Below are 16,457 nucleotides of genomic sequence, written 5' to 3'. Positions count from 1 at the left end.
GTTCAATATCTGCATGGGGTACACTGGTGAAACAATTGCCAAAATGTGCCCGATCTGTGTTGCCCTTAGCCAACTTTTCTTAAGCCTCGTGCTGGGAAATGGGCGTTAGGTGAATAATTCACTTAGAGAACGCTTTCAAGGCCGGTTGTACATGATCAGACCGGGCCCGCCAATCCCAAAGACCATGGTGCACCATGCACACTTACGCATTAAGATGGGACAAGTATTGAGTAAAGGTCAGGCTGTGAGCCAGGTATATGGAGGCCATTTTTCAGTTGGGCCCAATCTGACAGTAGTTGTGTAGTTTGTTATGTAGAAGCAGAGGGTTCCCCAGCCTGAGAATGTTTGGGTTTAGGGATGTCTTAACCACTGTTATCGGTTATTCAATACAATGATAATTGGTTAGAACAGTAACCATTGGCAATTTTGCGCTCCATCTATGCCTCTAAAGCATATAAAGACCATAAGCTATGGAGAAACCCATTTGTGCTTATATTTTTGTGGTGCGTTTTGTCCTTTTTCCCTTTGCAGCCCTCCCCAAACACATTTGAAAACTTTGCGTGACCAATTTGCAGCAATGTTTTTGTATAGGCAGCATAAGCTTTAAATTGAATAACATATCAAATAAAGGACACAAAGATGATTACAGCAGTTCGTTCATGCTGTGATTACACAATTTTGGGATCATTCAAAATATTCTTATTCAGGGTTATGCAGAAACTTACGGGTCTAGGATGCTGTGCTCCGCAATTTGGTGAAAATATGACGCTCTGGAATAGCTGTTTATTTTTATTGCAGGCATTTCACATGAAAATTAGTGGCGCCTACCATGGAATGAAGTCAGTATTTAGTCATGTAGGTGAACCTCAGCATTCTTAAGTGGCAATTTAGCTATAATTCATTTATTTAATTCCATATATTTGTTTCAAGATCACTTGGGGTGTGCTAATGATCATGACATCATTTAAGCACTCTCACAGGTAGTAACATCAATTTGTAGTTAGTTATGATGACGGAATACTATGAATAGCGCCTTTGTTGTGTTGGCATGGAATTAGGCAATATTTCCCCCCATTTACCCAGGTCACGTTTGCTAGCAGCTTATGTTATGGCTCCAGTTACGGCCTTTCTGTGTGTCCAAGTTCAGGATAAAGTAAATGGCATGTTTTCCTTTATTTTTATTGGAAGTATCAGAAATGTATTAAGTTATTGTTAAGTGGATTAAGCTGGTCCTGGAGTTATTTGAATGGAAACATTGTGGAGCATTAATTGATGATATACACAGCATCATGGTAGCAAATGTTAGCTTCAATGTGATGACGTATGAAGTAAGAAGGACTAGATGCATTGGTATTACAATGTGTGAATGACAATGCATTTTCCATATTAGTGGCAGACGGATCTGTATTGTACATCTTTGGGTTAAGCATTTGTATTTTTTTCGTGTGGCCATTGAATATTGTGCGGAGTGTGATCTCAAACACACATGCACTTTGAGCTGTTTGCACTTGATTATTTGTTCGTAATCCCGTTTGTTTTCTAAAAACTTTATTATTCAGTGCAGTGCACCTTAGGCAGGCGGTAACTCTAGCTATACCATCAGATCTGCATAATTTGGTGCATGATGTAATATTGTAATTTTTGGAATTGACTTATCTGTAATCTCCAAGGATATGTAGATACATTTCTGGCTGCATCATTTGCTGGGTGTGAGTCACAACATACACCAAAACTGCAATATCTCACTGCACTTTAAAGTGAATCTCGCGATATTATGCATCGGAGGGGGGGGGGGGAGGGTGAGTCTTTTGGAATTGACTGAGACAAAGTTTTTCCTTGGCACGCGGTTCAACGATATTTTTTCAGGTCTGTCGTATCGCACCAATGTTGATATTCGTGAACCGAGAGCAGTTTATCCTTGACACGCTAAGAACGTCGTATTCGATGCTAGCGACACCTATTTCACGCACTGAAATTATCCCCCAACAAGCCTCAAACTTGCTACTTTCCGCACTACTGGTACCTGGTGGATTAGGTATGAAATAGATTATAGGCCGATGAAGGGCGCCAGCAAAACACTGCCAAGCGGTTTTTAACCTGACTTTCTATTAAAGAATATCAATTTTTAGTAAAACCCAATGCTGTGCAGTTATGAGAAGGCTCCAGCAGACCAGGGTAGATTCAAGGTTGCGATTGTTCACGCATCATTGTGATGTTGATTTATAGTTTATATGCTTGTTGTGTGGGCGCTACGGGTTTATCAGTTAAGTTTTGCCGGCACTGAAACATTTCCTTTGATCAATTCCTTGCGTAAGAATGCCGAAGGCTGCAGGGCCGCGCCTAAAACATTTTGTGATAGGCCACCCGGCTCCACTGTCCCACCACCTGCCTGTCCCACCAACTGCCGACTATGGGAATGCCTTGAGCTACATCAGGTGGCTGAGCGAATCGAAGACGAATCTCAGTAGTACCATCTTCAAGACCTCGCCGGCAGATATCAGGGAACTGTGGACTAATGTAGCGATCCCTGTTCATGACCTAAAATACGTGGCAAAATTGATCGAGAGGGATTGATATCATACTAACAGAGCTATGAGCAAGAAATCAAAGAAAGAGAGTAACACAGCAACGCCGTCACCGCGAAATTCAACAAGCTTCTCGATGTCGCGAAATGCAAGTGCAAGTCTCAGCGCAGCTTTCCATGCCCAGTTGTCTGCACAGTTTATGAAGGAGAGGTTGCCTTGAAGGACCAGTGCAGGCAGCGGAAGCTTACCCTGGGGTAATATGACCGGGATACGACTATGACTAGGGAGGCTCGTGAGGTGCGGAGGATGGCTAGACAACCCCGGGGGCGTCATGGCTCGGCCGCCAGTGAGGCGGTGTCTGCTGCTGAAACTGAGTCGCCTTCCCCGCCGACTGCTGAGCCCGCGCCGCCTGCTGAGCCAGCGCTGGCTGCTAGTGCTGAAGTCAAGCCTGCTCCGGAACCAAGTGGTCTCAGCCCTGGCGACTCAGCCGAGAGCGCGAATCCTTACACGGTTCCGTACATGTTAAAAGGTAGCGTCGACGCCGATTGTTCGTTTCTGTTGAAACCACTGTCACTGTAGATTGTAACGTTAACAATCTGACTAACACTGCTCAGGCGGTTGACAGCTACGGCGGCTTGAACCGAGCCGCTGCTGCTATCATCAATGCCTTTCAACAAGACAGCAGAGACGGAAGGGCTACTTGAAACCAAATATCATAGATCTTAAGAAGATATGCTACGCAAGAGACAGAGCGAGAAAGGAGACGGCTCGTCAAAGTGCTGGCGTAATCCACGAGTCAGGTTTGACCATCCTCTAGTCCGACGGCCGCGAAGGCAGGAGCTACTCCCGCGGAACCAAGCGAATGCCGTCGAAAAACACGTGTTTGTTCATCGCTGAGCCAGGCAGCCGCTACGTGACTCATTTTACGTGCGAGTTCGGCCGCGCCCGCACTTGCTCAACGAGCTACACTCCTTGAGCCCGCAGGGCGACTGTCATATCAATGTGCGCGGCTGCAATGTCACGGCCTTCAGCACCAAGACGATAGGCGACATGTTCCGGCTGTTTGAGCTGGCCACCGAGTCACCCGTACAATGGTTCATCCGCCAACTGCACGGCAACGAGATGAACCTTCTCCACCTGCTGCTGAGTTTGGACGGCACGACCATGAGATCAAATTGTTTTGGACCCATCGACAAGATCTGCCCCGGAGAGGTCTGGGAGAGAGAGGCACGTTGTGGCATTCAAGCCTTTGCCGGGGCACGTGCCAAACCTACCAGTCGACCTGGTTCAGCAGCTATGCACCAACTAGCAGCTGCTCTGCCTTCTGACCTCCCGCGTTCAAAACGGCTCTGTCCGTAACGTGCAGCCCAGCGGCGAATCGGACCATCGAACCATACCAGGTAAATATGAAAACGCATTTTCTTTGAATTCATAGCAATGAGTGTTTAAACTTCATCAAGTATCAATCGATATTTCATGTGCTCATTGCTGAGCATTTACCTATTATCATACCTTGTGCTGTAGTATGTCACATTATTTGCTCGTTAGTTCATGTTTACTAGCATATTTGTTGATATCTATTTCGTCACATTTAAGGACTGTAGATATCGACATAGTTGCATGCACTTAAGAGACGCAATAATTTTCGTATGATCTAATGCTCAGTTCGTAACAAGTTATTCCAATATATTCGCTTTTGCTTTCAGATGGTTGACACTGGCCGCTCGCCTGCTCCTAGTTTACATATCTATCAAATCCTCCAGCAGCGCTCTCGAGGGCCTCGTCCAGTGCGTGGTTGGCCACTATGTGCCGGTACGGTCCACCATCCGGCAGAACAGCAGCTGCGACTTTGGCTTACGCAACTTGTTCCGGAGCATTGCGCTGCTCCGCGAGCTGTTGCAGCACACATAGGCCACAGTGGAGCCAGTCCTCCAGGGCAACGGGTACCGGGTCCGTCCGGAGCAGCTGCTGCTGGACATGATGCAGGATTATAACCGCATGGTCCACGAACAGGCGGTTCCGATCGTCGCACCGTTCGCGAGCAGCAAACCGAGGGTCTTCTTCAGCCCAGGGTCTTCGTCATCCCAAATTTAAACTTCGAGGCCGTGAGTTAACCCAACCTGATTCCCCTGGCACGGGCCAGTCACAGAGCCTCTATTGAGAGACCCAGCGACTGCGAGCTGCGAAACAAAGCACAGGCTCCACTGGCAATCTCGCCCTATCTGGCTCACGCAAGGAGTGCAACCAGCGCCGCAATGCCGAGGGCGTCTGTGTGGGGGTGGGGCTAGAGCTTCGGCAATATGTGGAGCCCAGTTGCGACGGTATTTCTGCTACCGTGCGATCTCCGTCAACACCCGTTTCGGGTCTCCAGTCTGTGAGCAGCTGCTGTTTGGGCCGTTGCATCGAATACGCAGGCTTGTCAAGGAGCAAGATGTGCGTGAGGTCACCCTAGACCCCCCCCCCCCCCCCCTCCTCTCTACGCCAGTAGTAGTGGCCGCAGAACTTGCTATATGTTCTAAGTCGTACACCTGAGTACATTACAGTACATTCTGAGTCATATGCTATGCGTGGCTTTGTTTCCATGAGGTGAGTTGTCTCACAGAAGTGAATGTCTAAAGCAATACTAACCAGCATACTAGTACGAGTTCATACTCAACAGCATATAAAGTTTCCGCCTGGGTTTAGGGCAATCAATCGGACAATGTCTGATCCGCACATTAGACTTTAGACCAGGGCATCCTCGCACGACGGGTCAAGGAGCGCTCGGTGGCATCGTTTCCATACGCAACAGTATTTTGTATCGCCTGCCGCCCCCGGCTTGATGTTTCCTGCGGCAGCGGGCGCCGTCCAGCGACGCCGCGCGCCGGTTTATGGCGACATTTCGAACGACCCACGCGTCACGAATTTAAGTTTTTGGGAAGAACCTTTGCTATGCCGTGTACTTTTGGGCTCCTGCATCAAGGAATTTCTTTGCTTCACTCAGTTGTGTTACTGATGACACACCCTATTGTGCAGAACAACCTATAAATTCATGCTAAGAATTAACCGTATTTAAATGGAACAATTTTTGGTGTACCGAAATTTACAAGGCAAACCTTGAGGATGATAAAAGTTGGCATAGGTGTTGGTATTTCAGCTCCCAACTAGTGTTTTGATGCATGTATTATATCAGGTGAAATAAATTGGTTGTAAGCATGTGGAGTGTTAAGGTTTCTGTCAGGCCCTGCAAATTGAAGCATTGTTATTTTTTCAATTATTTCAGATTCTTTATTGTGGTTGATAATTATAGAATAGTTCCAATTACCTGAGTACATAATTACCTCCATGTTATTGTCCGCAATTACCTGTCGTAGTATGTTACGCCTTAACATGCGCTCGGATGGGGGTGAAACTGACCCTCTCGAAGGTTTTTCTACGATGATTTCCGAACGGCGCGGTGCAGGCACGTCAAATTTTGCATAGCTGTAGACAATTGAATAGCGGATCATTTGGCGTCAAAAATTGAGATTCACCTTGTGAGGTCGCTGACCTATGGCAGGTTAAAGTTAGGCCATGGTTTCAGCGAAGTCAATTTCTATGGAATTGTTCAATCTGGTGGAACAACGGAGTGTTAGATGAAGCTATACAACTCTGAGATGCTTTCTTTCTCAACACAAATATTGAATGTGCAAATTACGTTGACCTAAGGTCAGGTATAAAGGTCAGGCCAAGGTCAAAATCGACCTGTTTTATTACTCTAGGGTTTGCTGTATGGGACAGTTTGTGTTGCTCATTTCCAATTTATTAATAGCAGGAACCGCATCATACATCTTCCATTGAATTCTTAGCGGTCAGAATAGGTCGCGGACCTGAAATGACTCAGGCCAACATTTTGTTTTTAGAAACATACCGCGTAGCGTAATCTGTGTCGCTTATTCAAATGCAGAACGCAGGGCGGTCTTAAATGATTTTGGTCACCATGACCTCCAAAAGGTTAAACAAGGTCATCGACCTTAACTGAGCACATGACCTTTTGCTTAGAAACAGTTATCTAGGTTCTGGGGTAACTTTGGAGACCAACCTGTAATTTAACCTTGTTGGACCTTATTTGACCTGAAGGTTATACCTAGGAATCTCAAACTTTGACCTAAGTGAGTTCACGTACAGATCAACGCACCCTCTGAATTGGGTGCATCTGGCTCTCTTTGTTTTTGAGATCTCAGGGGATCAAATTGACCCCCCACCCGAGCGAAGGGCATCAAGCCGGCCACCCGGGCGCGTTTTTATGTGCTGGGGCCCCATTCTTTTCATAATTCAGCCTAAAACATGCATGAAGCAATCTTCTCTGAAATTAATGGCAGGCCATGCAGGTCATCAAACATATCTCTGCAGGTCTCCCATGTGTCCTGAATTCCACTGGCGCTCTTCATCCTGCCAAGCTTGCTTGCTTGCGTCCTACCAAGCTTGTTGCGGAACAAACAGTGCACGTTCCTCATGCTTACCCCCAGTCTATTCATCATAAGCTCGATCATCCGACGGTAATGTGCCACCCCCTTCTTTCGTTCGTCTTCGGATACGCTTGATCATTTTTCTCTGATGTGCACCTCTTCATTTGTCATGGTCCGTCACGCGCCGCTACCGAAATGGAGTGAACAAAGGTTTCCATTGAAAATTCGGCGAAATTGACATGTTGCCTGTGTCACACCTTAAAGCGCAAAAGTAATGCTTTCCGCTATGGCACGCTAGCCCATGGCATAACACTGAAAGACTTGGGGAAATTTAGGATTAAGTGTGAGCAGCTAACAATGAAAGAGCGATAGCATCAACGTAATATCAACTTTGCTCTGATTGGACAGTATGAAAGCCGTGACCTGGACGATGAGCATGTCCATAACTGCGCTGATGTTGGTGACCCTAGCGCTAGCCGTGATAATGACCACAATGATCAACTCGCCGATGTCGGAGCAGATGATCCAGGATCAGGACGTGACGCCCAGCGGACAGAGCAGACATGTGACGACAGTGGACAGAAGGCTGGGGACAGTGGACAGTGTCGTGAGTGACTTACGAACTGTGGCCGGCAGTGACATCCACCTTGCACTTGTACATACCCGCTATGCGGCACTGCATGGGTCATTGAGACCTTTCGGCTTGTTCGTCTGTGTCTCGTGCAGCCGTCAGGAGCGGTGCCGTCGTATTCAGCGAAAGGTGTCAGACGTCGTCCGAAACGATGGCCAGACTGGAACAGGTAGATCTTTCCCTTTCCTGCGCTGGCGCGTTTTTGCGCTGAAATAGGCACTCTTTTTTCTGTGGAAAGCAGACGCAATTCGTCGTGGGGACCTCCCCGTGGCGGATTCCGGCCAACTACAACAGCCACACAAAGCTGTTGATAATTGCTCTTTACAGAGAAGAACTGAAATCTTGAGATATTCATGGCTGGGACGTACATACATAACCAGGCAGTGATGAGTTATCATCTAGTTCTGGAGCTAGATATTACATGAACATGCATCCAAATCTTGGTTTGAAGAAGAGATGTATTGAAAGGATACCGATTATTTAGAATCTGTCGAATTTAAATAAGTTTTTTTCTTCTTCAAAGAAAGCGTGTCTTATTGGCAACGTGCCGGTTATTCAGCGCCCTCCAATTGAGACGTGCAGTGTTGTTGGACGCTTGGTGCCTGATAAATGAATGGTGGCATTAGCCAGCTACTTGCCCACTTTTCGCCTGAACTGAAGTTCTCAGGGATCTGGACGAATAGATGTAATCATCTAGCAGAAACACGGGGCAGCGGTTTCAGGACATCATTTATGTGAATAGAGTACCATAAACACGTTTTCAAAGATAGTCAGCATGATTACGCCAGTCTTTTCCAGTGGAAGAATCTTATGCGACGGTTAACATCGTGCTAGTGTTTTGGTTGCGGTCTGGAAGGGAAAAGAATCCAGGATTGGTGACAATTGCATTTCGTGAAGGACGCCTTTGGTGCGTATTGAATACCGGTTGTATGTATATATAAATATAAATATGCATGCATGTATATATATATATATATATATATATATATATATATATATATATATATATATATGTGCATATGGATGTCACGGTGTCTCCTTTGCACATGCGTTTCAACCGTGATGTTGCTAGTTTTATGAAACGCCCATTTTGACGCCAGATTTCGTCACCCCTTGAAGTCTTTTTACATCCGCACATCCTACCAAAAAATAATTTTGGAACACTGCACCGACCAGATTGGTTTCTGGCCAGGCAGCTAAAACTTAGCTTTTCAACCAGCGAAGGGATGTGGGGCTGTCACTGAGAAACTGCCAGTAGAAAAGGCCGACGAAAGTAACCAGCCCTTTCCGTTCGTTGGGCCACGCATCGCTGCCGAACTGGCAGCGGGCAGCCTTGCCTGGTCCTCCTCTTCCACCTAGGCCACCGTGTGTGGCCACTGCCAGTCTTGGACTGCGTCCTACGGCTGCTCGAACTGTACATGGCTATGAGCGAACTGGCATCATCCAGGGCGGTGCGACTTGACGGGGTGCCACTTGACGTTTTACGGAAATATTTCCCTTTTGTCAAAGTGCATTTGCCTTCATCTTCACACCTCCGTCACCTTTTGTGTTTTTTTCCTGATTCCTGGGAGATTGCGTCTGTCATTGCTCTTCACAAATCTGGCCCTCGTGATATCGATAGCAATTTCAGAAGTATATAAATTCTGTCTGTACTGTCCAAAGCATTAAACAAGTCGTGTGCGTGCAGCTATCGTCCCCAGCCTTGCCCATGATCTTTTAGCTCCAGCACAGTTCGCTTACAGACATTGTCACTTAACAGAAGACGCTCTGGTCGACGTTGTTGAGTAGACGTTACGTCGGTTTAACGCTGGGCATATTGCCGCAATCACCTCCATTAATTGCAGGAGTGTCTTTGATAGTGTCGTTCATGGCACCCCTCTGCGAAGGCTGCAGTTGTATGGAATTGCGCTGAAATGATCTGAGGGCTACCTGGCTGGTCGGCGATAGATGGTGAGAGGCGGCCGCCGTCCCTCTCTCTCTCTCTCTCTCTCTCTCTCTCTCTCTCTCTCTCTCTCTCTCTCTCTCTCTCTCTCTCTCTCTCTCTCTCTCTCTCTTTACGCTGACTCACGGCGTTCCTCAGGGTTCTTCGGTAAGCCTTATCCTCTTCAGTGTCTTCACTAACGGCCTTCAATCTTACCTCCCTTCACGGACGTCTGGTGTCCTCTGCTGACGACACCCAACTGCTTAACTCCTCCCATCCAGACAAACTCTCAGTTTTGAAATCCCGACAGAGAAAATCATCTAAGAGATTCAATCCTATTTCACATCTAGTTCTGTTAAAATGAGCACTACGGAAAAAAAGCTCTTCTTCACGGCACTCCACTTCGCCGCCAGTGAAGATGCTCGGGGTTACCACTGAAAGCACCCTTTCATGGATTTGCACATATTCCATGTTGTCAAAAAATGCAACTGCGTGCTTTAATGCTTGTACAAAATGTGTCACCACCTTATGCTCGAAGTTCGTTAACTTCTCATCCAGTTCCATGTTTTCCCTAATCTTCTGCACTGCTTCTAGTTATGGGATGACGATGCAGCCTTTCATCTAAACATAGATAAAAGGGTGATACATTTTGGGACCAGGATTGTCACCGATGCTCGTCTGCGACATTCAACGGTGGCGACTGTTCAGAAGCTGTCCTGGCGCGGTGTTAGTGGTCTTGTCACCCACCGTGATGGTCTCACCGTATTCAGGGCTCTTGAAGGGAGTGTTCCACGTTTACATGGTGATTGAGCTGAAATAGCCATCTTGAAGACCTTTCAATACTGCTCACAATCCTGCCCTTCTTAAGTCCTAAACCTATCCAGTTTCTGGGCTACACGCCCTCGAAAAATGAGGAAAGGCATATCGGGAAGAACATTACAAAGTCACCTCCGCATTCATGACGTCATAAAAACGTCATTCAAATCCAGGCATTTCATAAGCCAGCTGTGATCAATGCTAATGAAAATATATTTGTCGAGGCGTTAATATCTGGCATTCGCGCGCGCGATCTCCAGTAAGCGGGCCGACAACCGGCTCTCAGTGTCGGGCAAGGTACGGTGACGTAATCAGGCCATGACGCTTTGGGGAGTATGCTTACTGAACAGAGGATTGTGCTGTTTAGAGCAGTCTCGTTCACTTAAAAAGTATAAGAACAGTCGAAGTGAGCTCGCTTTATCATATCTGGTGCTTGCTTTCCTTGCATTGCATTGCCTGCTTTGAATATCTGGTGGTAGCTTCAAATGCTAAACATTTCCTTTAATGACTCGCGGGCTCCGGAGGCGGTCCGGGCTCCCTGTTCGCCCCACGTACCGATGTATGCCAGCGTGCCACCCGAGTGGCGTAGATGGCTGCCTTTTGATCCGCAGATCTTCGCCTGTCGGTGGCACGCGGGGCTTTTTCGTCTCGCGCAGCCTCATCCTGAAGCCGCCTGCTACTGACCATCACCGCCTCTCGCACCTGCAACGAGCTTCGCACCAGGCTGGAGGATTAAGACGGTCCCGTTGCTTAATCATCGCGTGCTTGCTGTTGTGTACCATGCGTGACTATTTGCATTTTGATAAATGGTTACATTTTTGACGAAGCTGTGTGAACGACCAAATGGCTATTAACGAGCGAATCTAGTCGAGTTGTTTTGATGTTTTGATCCGCATTCATGCTACTATTGTATTTGTACCGAATAAAACAATGAACAACACAATTGTTGGAATTATTCGTGAATGCAATAAAATGATATTCAAACTGATATTCGAAATGAAATCAACTGCTTACCTGCTAACAGAAGTGGATCAACTTTAACTGTCAATAGTAACATCGTTGGTGATGCGTCTCTTGCTGGTTTTTAATGTCGTTTCAGTTTATGCGTTTTATAGGCGCAAACCTTACCAAAGGTTAGCAAGCAACAATAAGATGCGCCGACAGTAGGTCACATTGCGCCAGTAAACAGGTCAGATCGGTTGTCTTCAGCTTTCCCAATGTGCCACACCACAAGTTATATTCATTGGTACAAGATAATGTCGAAACTGAGGCTATCCCAGTCCAGTTCGAGTCAGATCAAGTGAGTACAGATCTTGCTCAATTCAGTTACACTCTACTAATTTAAGACGCCTGTGTGACGGCTCTCTACATTTTTCTTCCAAATTTTGTGTCAGGCACATCTGTAATTGTTGGGTTTCCATCAACCACCAGGGGTAGGAAGAATAGAGACGATATAAGTTTCTTTTTATTTTCATGAGGCTTGATCACATCGCAAGCAGTTCGCCAACGTGCTGTGATGAACAGTGCGAGTCATCCTGCTGTGTGATGTGAATCGTGTGAGTCGCTGACCCTCTTCAGGGTAGCTCTGGTCCAGTCAAGATGTCAAACTCTGATCTGGCCAACGGCTTGCGAATCTTGGAGTGTGTATCAGAAATGTCTGTCGGAAGTTCTTGGAGGCAATAAGCTGACCCGCTTCAGCCGATTCAGCAGAGACAATTCGTGCAAAGATTGGACGAATGACTCATTGAGCAGTCGGACTGCATGAATAAATCGGCACCACTAGGCCCTAAAGTCTGCTTTGATATCAGCAGCTGCCGGGTCCCCTTTGTTATGTGGCTGTAACTGGCGTGTTTATCTGCAGCACGCAGACCAGCTGCAGTCTGCCGCTGAGGACCGAGGGACGACCCTGCAAAGCTGGCCCCGGCTCCTGGAGACAACACAGCCGCGGGAGTCGAGGGCACCGCCGTGCCACCAGTGAAATGTACGACTGACAGTCGGTGCTGAAACAGTGGAATGTGTCGCCGGCCGCCGGCAGCAAAATAATTAGGCGTGCGACTAAATAATCACCAGTGATTCGGTGCTAGATACGTCCGCTAGTGCCGGCGAAACAGTGAAAAGATACATACATATACGTCAGTGAACATGTGAAATGTATATGTGACAATGAATGTGGACCAGTGAAAATTATAAATGACCGACGTCAATGAACCAATGAATAGATTGACTAGTCACTGTCAGTAGATGACTAAATTGTGTCATAATGTGTGTTAAAGTGGATCATGCCGTGTTTGTGTCTCACGTTTGTTGTTAGATCGCGCGCACAGATTTCATCAGCAATACGTGATTTTTCTTCATCGTTTTGAAAAGCTCAGAATTTTGATGTGAACTAGCCTCCCCGGCGGAAAAAGCATCACTGAATTCCCTGCTAACCATTATGAAAACAATGCATTTTGTTAACCTTGCTTTTCCGAAGCGCATGTTTTATAATTTTTGCGACACTATATGGTTGTGTAATAAATACCACGAAAGCTTGGAACACTGTTTAGCCAAAAATATATGCCAACGCGAGCCATTATCCCGTGAGTTCAACGAAACGTTATACCATGACTTTGAGTTATCCATTGTAGCGTTTACTAGTCGTTATCCTCGAAACACGCTATGGATTTGGGAAACGAAGCATCACATGGTCTATGGTGACTCACTAGTTCAAATTTCAACCAATGGGCTTCCCGGCAACTGGCCCCTGCCGCCCTCTGTGCCAATCGCAAACGTTCATTTGTACTGACGTCGTTCAGGAAGAGTAGCAGCGACTCCAGCAAATTCTGCCCCCGTCCTAACGACGGCGCTTGACACAACTGGAGGCGGGAGATGCAGTGCTGTTACAAAGCGTTGACGGCGTAATTTGAACTCTAAGTGTAACTATGATTTTCATCCTTACGTCTTGATGGTGCTGCAATGGCCTTTCCCAGTGATATGATTAGACGTAACTAGCCCTGAGGTTTCACTAGAGTATATTTTTCAACTAAACCGTAAAGGTGGAGCACTGCCTTTGCTGACACTGCAACACGCCTGGGCTGTCATTGACAGGAAAACCAAACCTGTGAGGCGTCATTCGCAGCGCCTCACCTAAACAAACGCCGAAGCACATACACGGTGCACAGTGAGTGCACGGTGAAGATAAACGCTTTCCGATATCCTTTAAGCTTTTCATTAATTGCTTGCTGAGATACGCTGATCCGGTACGAATTGAACACGCACAGGTATCACCATGTGCTCAACGCCCAGTACAGGATAACAACAAACATGCTGGCCCTGGTGCTAAACCCGGCTACATGTGTCATACTGAGGCTAATGTTCGCAAATCAAGCCCATAATGACACACTTAGTCCGAAGATCACTAAGCGTCTAACAAAAAAAAGTGCTTAGCGTGCTCAGTCAGCGTATTCTTGCAGAGCATCTTGATTATAGGTTCAGTTTAGTAGAAATTATATTCATATCATATATTATATTACATATTCAACTTTCACTGATTTGTATAATTCAGGTTTCCAACGGATATGCGCGACCGTACACGCCAACCATGATTTTTTTTCGATGTCGTCGAGCGCAAGTATAGCATATATGGAGAAAGCCCCCTCTCCCCCACCCACCCAATACCAGGTCACAGGAGAAGCTAGAAAATATCGGACACACAAGACCTGTTCCGGACTGGGTGACACCGAACGAGAGGCTAGGTAAAGGCTAGGTAAAGGGCAGGACAAACCATAGCCGTTCCTTCTACACTTAGCGGTAAGGGACGGTATTATGAAACCTTCCAGAAGCATGCGAGCTCTGCAGCCTATCCAACTCAAGTGAATACATGCAATGCGCATATCGTATGCGCAAATCACCATGTCAAATTGGAAATATATTGCAATCGCTTAACTTATCCTAAGAGCCCTCATTCATTTTCTCATTCTGTCCATCGATGGGTGCGCTTCGACAGCTACCAGCAGCGATCCGTTTCCGTTTGGCGTAAAGCACCATTAGAAAGGCTCCGGCCAGCAAAACCGTCCCATTAGACGCTGGTCAGCGCCCTCAGATCGCCGCGCTGTACTGTAACGATGAGCTGGCGGATGAGGACAGCGATTGTGGGAGACCGATGGCGTCGTAAGAGATGGGACATTTCGCTGTTGTGTGCCCTGGCTCCAATCGCGTTAGGTCTGAGCAGCACAGGAGGAGGAAGAGCTTTCGAGATGATCGAAGAGCTGATTTCTATTGTAGCAAAGAGCGCACGGTAGTTTTACGTTATTTTGGTCGACTGGGGTCATGCAAAAAGAAAAGCTTTCACAGCAACCATCAGGAAACTAAATAGACGACCGTTTCGCAAACGTTTAAGTTACTGAAAAGTTCAAGGTGAGTTTTTGGTGATTGCCTGCACCCTGACAATGTATGTTGAAGTCTAAGAGCAATTTAAAAGATCTTGATAAACATATTCAAGATTTGACGACAACGGTGGCGTAAGGTGTTCAACGAGCATCACACACTTTTAACAATGACTAAACGTGACATCGTTTTGGAGAACAGGCCATCAAGATGTAACGCTGAGCAACATGTCTCAGCAACACACGCTACTTAGCACCCACTGTGCGGATCGCACTGCAGACGCGCAATACAACGAATACGTCTAGCCATGCATGCACTTGACAAAAGCATCAACGTTCTAAGTTTTCGATAGAAACTGAAACACAACAAAATGAACGGGATATCACCACCGCTGCACTTGCTGTTGAGTCGTATTTCGTGTGGTTTTCCTCAAATTTTTAAGCTGCCTTATCCTCCACGCAGTTTATTCAGCGTGACGCCTGGTGGCTGACGCGCTTCGATCTGCTAAGCCCCTGCAATCCGCACCCACCCCACTTCACCCCCACCTTCTAGCTCTTATCCTCCTCACTTATCTCACACACCTTAACGAAACGTTATTCCATAAAGCCATGCCCACCAATTTCCATCGTCACAGTGCAAGAATGGCTTTATGCTTGCGATTAGACCAATAAGCATAATGCAGTACAGCGCAATATTCTATCAACCAATGGATCCGTAATAATAAATCCTATTTACGGCCTAGAAAATTTGCATGGGATCGAAGCCTATAAGAAGGCTAGGTAAAGGGCCAAGGCCATTCCGCCGGAAGCCTGCCGTTGTTACAAGCCAAGAACCTAAAGTCTTGTCGTCTCAGGGGTTGTACTGTTTTCTTGTACGTGCAATGGCTCCAGTGATGGAAGGTTCATTGGTTTAATTTCGAATCAAGTTAACTCATTGATAAGCGGCCGAGCGAAGTGGACACTTTGAAAAAATGTAATGAGGGGAAGGGGAAGCTTCTTGTCAATAGCAGCTCCAAGATGGCTTATGTCGTTGTGCATGACTGTGGTGTCGGAAGTGCCCTAAGCCTGTTTCACGTAACCAACTTTAGGCCAGATAGCTTTTCCAATCAAAAGGTGCTCAGGATCATTTAATGTCACTGACCTTATGTAATCTTTTAGTAGAAATAACAAAACTAATCAGCTTGACTTTGGTTTTGACTTGATTTTGTACAATTATTTTGTTTTTTGGATATAAGATCAGTATCAATAGCCACTCTTGGCAGCAAGCTTTTCATGGCAACATACTGATCAAAAATATTTAGGACGTTTACCTATGCTGACCCTGATTAAGTTGACGTAAGAGGCTTTCATCATCATTAAGATCATTAAGTTTGAAATGAGCGTCAAACACAACCATTTAAAGTGGTTTGCTGATTAAAATGTGGTGTGTATCTAACCTTAATTTGACTTTCATAACTGACTCGCGATCAACTGAACCTTCCTCTTTGACCGTTCTTTTTATCTGTGCCCAAAGTAAAATTTTCACCTTCGCCCTATGAGGAGGAGGGGCCTAACATGTCCCCCCAAGATCTCGAAAACTAACTTACCTAGACCCACGGATAAAATGACATTGGAAAGTTCCCGTCAAGATGCATCAGACAGATGTGACTAGGACGGTAAAATGCAACTTTTCACAGATCATGGTGGCCAGGATGCTATCTCAAGACCCAAAAAGTGCTAGGGCAGTGCGAAACGCGGCTCAGAATAGCGATTGTAAAGCTTTATCAGATGGGA

Source organism: Pollicipes pollicipes, unplaced genomic scaffold (genome assembly GCF_011947565.3).
Source record: "Pollicipes pollicipes isolate AB1234 unplaced genomic scaffold, Ppol_2.1 Scaffold_4219;HRSCAF=4965_pilon_pilon_pilon, whole genome shotgun sequence".
Taxonomy (NCBI): Eukaryota; Metazoa; Arthropoda; class Thecostraca; order Pollicipedomorpha; family Pollicipedidae; genus Pollicipes; species Pollicipes pollicipes.
The sequence above is the reverse complement of the archived record's forward strand: the minus strand, read 5'-3'. Positions refer to the sequence as shown.